The following is a 3,535-nucleotide window of genomic DNA, read 5'->3' on the forward strand; positions in this document are numbered from 1 at the left end:
GATATTAGCCTAAGGTCAACATTTAGCAAATAGTGGAAGAAATACGAGCCACATAGAAGTACCAAGTGGTTCTTCTATGTTGGACGTGCACCAGAATCATGGAGAAAGTTTACTAAATCGCAGATCTATAGGCCAGTATCAGGGTTTTTTATTAGAGTCTGGGGTTGTGTCTGACTGTCTGATATATTTAGAAGATTCTGGAAGGAATCTGATATAACTGAGAACATCAGAACAACTAATGTAAGTCTGCAATGCTGGGAGGTCACTTTCTCCACCACTGTCATTCTGCAGGAGGTTGACTGTTCTTGGATCTGATTTAGTTTTTGAAGGTTTTAGTGAATGATACAGAAGTCTCCCTTTTGGCAATGCATTCAGCAGTTGCCTGGTTTATATGCTTCTTCCTCTTGGCAGAACTCAGTATTCACATATTGAATATTGTTTACTAGCCTTCTTGTGTGGAGAGATTAATTATTTATTTCTACAGCCTTGGCTTCAGTGATCCTCCTGATAGGACTCATGCCAGAGAATGAGTGTGAACCTTCCTGCTCAAATTAAAGGCTTGGGCTGCTTTATAAAAATGATACTCTACTTCAGCCCTCCAAACCCACAGAAAGGCTTTCCAACAATTTGTATACACCTAATTTCGGCCCCCACTTCCTCTTCTAGTCTGGAGAAATGATAAAATTCTTAAACCACCTGATAGGGTAGGGCAGATTAGACAAAGGGAGTATAACACAGAGATGAGGGAATAGAGTTGGTCACTTCTGGCCTCTCTCCAGTTTCCGTTTCTCTCTGTTCTTTGAGATGTAGAAGCATCATGGGTTTAGATTAACGTATTCTTGGCATTGTTTCCTGTTTCAAAGAAAAGGGAGGGATGTCAGTGGTATCTGATATCAAATAATTTAACCAGAAGGGTAGCTAAACTAAAGCACAGTGAGTCTAGGCTCACTTTTCAACAGGCTAAAATGAAGAAAAGGAAAGCTTTAGATATCATTCATTTTGATCCAAGGCATGTTGACCAAACACCTATTGAGTACTTTTAAATGTTCCTGTTATAATGTGGGCTGCAAATACATGGGTATTGAATGACTTTATTAGTGAAGGCATTGTGTTGTAGACAAATATGAATGAAAGCTGGTGTTTGCCTTTAAGAGTTTAATCAGGCTTTTTTATTGGGGGTGCAGGAAGGCACGTGCAAAATTTTTGGGCTACTAGCTCCAGCTTAAGGCAGAACATGATATAATGGAGGCAGAGGGCACTGCGAAGTTACAACAGGCAGAAAAATGTGTTTTGATCAAGAGGTTTGATAATAAAGGAGATGGCTTTTGATGCCCAAACTGAATTTCATAAAAGCTTCAGATAAATTCTCTCCTGGAATAGTTTGAGGGTCATTCTGACATAGGAAATAAGAACTCTGCAGTGAGATAGAGAAGCTGGATAGGAAACAGGCTCTCAGAGAATTTTCCTCAGTCTGTTACCAAAGGTTTAAGGCTGCAACCTTCTGGCATGTGTCAGGAATTTAAAACACACACACACACACACACACAACTCAAACAAGATTGCAGAAGATGTGTTCTGATTTAATCTAGGTGTCAAGTCTTTGATGCCATGGATTAATTAGATGTATTAGTACTCTAGGGCTGCTGTAACAAAATACTGCAAAGTGGGTGGCTTAAATTAAAAAACAAAAAATTATTTCCATATAGTTCCAAAGGCTAGAAGTTCAACACTAAGGTGGCTGCAGAGAGAATCTGTACCACATCTCTTTCCTAGATTTTGGTGGTTAACATCAATCCCTGGTGTTACTTGGCTTTATAAACACATAACTCCAATCTCTGCCTCCATCTTCACAGGACATTCTTCCCTGGGTCTCTCTTCATTTCATATGGCCTTCTTATGAGAATACCAGCCACTGATTTAGGGTCTAGTATTACTTCATCTTAACTAATTACATCAGCAAAGGCCCCATTTCCAAGTAAGATCACATTTGAGGTTCCATGTGGATGTGAATTTTGGGAGACAATTCAAATGTGTTAGTCTGCTTGCATTGCCATAAAGGAATACCTGAGATTGGGTACTTTTTAAAGAAAAGAGGTTTATTTTGGCTCATGGCTCTGCAGTCTGTATATGAAGCCTGAAGATTCAGGCATCTGTTTCTGGTGAGGCTTTAGGAAGCTTTCAATCATGGTGGAAGGCAAAGGGGAATCCGGCGTATCATATGGCAAGAAGGAGAGAGTTGGGGCAGGTGCCACACTCTTTTACACAACTAGATCTCCTATAAACTCAGAGTGAGAACTCACACCTGATCATGAGGTGGGTACCAAGGCATTCATGAGGGATCTGCCCCCATGACCCAAACACCTCGCTCCAGGCCCTGCCTCCAACAATGGGGATTACATTTAAACATGAGATTTGAGGGGGACAAACATTCAAACCATATCATCAACCCAGTCAATGGGGTCAAGTTTTTGAGACTGCAGTGCAAAGACTATAACGTTACTAACAATTTAGGCTAATTTCCAGAATTCTGTAAAACCTGGGTGGGTAGAGAGAAACAAAGACAATATCAATATCTTAGAACTGAAAGCTGATTGAAATAAAAGAGACGAAAGCCTTTATCAAGTGCCTGAGGAATCAGGAAGTCTACTAGCAAAATGAGCTTCATCTTTTGAAGATGAAGGAAGATGAAGATGAAGAAATCTATCTTTCATAAAACTTGACATAGGGGAAAAATGGTTTTCGCATAGGTAATGCCTTAGTCACAAAATGAAAATGCCTGTCATTTCTGCGCTCAAACATCTTGCTGATATAGACCTGTCTCCAAATCCTAATAGGTCTGAGGCTTATTGATATTCCTACCATATTTTTCCTAATTGTGAGAAAAAGATTGAGCTGTCCTCAATTTTCCTGGTTATTTTTGTTAGCACTGAAGATAGAACCATAGTCATGCATTCCTCAATGATGCTGATATACATATATTCTAAGAAATGCATTGTTAGGTGATTTCATGATTTTGCAAACATCATAGAATGTACTTACACAAATCTAGATGGTACAGCCTACTACGCACCTAGGCTGTATGTTGTAGCCTATTGCTCCTAAGCTACAAACTTAAGTATTAGCATATCTAAAGAAAAGGTACAGTAAAAATACAGTATAATTTTATAGTACCACTGTCACATAGGCAGCCCATCGTTGCCTAAGACATCATTATTCAGTGCATGACTGTAATATAAAAATGGAACTGGCTATCAATCTGAGTATTGAAACTTGGGGAGAATTTTATAAATGGAGGTGAAGGACTTCCCAGCTGAAAGATCGGCATATTTCCAGAGTGAGAAAGTGAATATTGTGTTCAGCATTACAAAGTTTCCAGCATAGCAAAAATGCACTCATATGGTAAGATCTAATGGGACAGGATTCTGAGAACTTATGTCAGAGGCAGATAATAGATGACTTGGACTGAATGGCTAAGAAAGAAATGTGACTTTCTTTTGTTTGTTTGTTCTTTTTTTTTTTTTTTTTTTTTTTTTTT

At 38.9% G+C, this 3,535-nt stretch overlaps 1 long non-coding RNA gene across 1 annotated transcript in view; it reads right to left on the minus strand.

The window, feature by feature from the left end:
* Nucleotides 1-252: 252 nt before the first annotated feature.
* Nucleotides 253-3,535, minus strand: part of LOC108522927 (uncharacterized) — a 119,992-nt gene continuing 116,709 nt past the window's right edge. The window contains exon 3 of the long non-coding RNA XR_001883644.1: nt 253-852. This is a non-coding gene — a long non-coding RNA (uncharacterized LOC108522927). The remainder of the gene's footprint in view (nt 853-3,535) is intronic.

The sequence above is a fragment of the Rhinopithecus bieti genome, unplaced genomic scaffold (assembly GCF_001698545.2).
Source record: "Rhinopithecus bieti isolate Rb0 unplaced genomic scaffold, ASM169854v2 scaffold_2349, whole genome shotgun sequence".
Taxonomy (NCBI): Eukaryota; Metazoa; Chordata; class Mammalia; order Primates; family Cercopithecidae; genus Rhinopithecus; species Rhinopithecus bieti.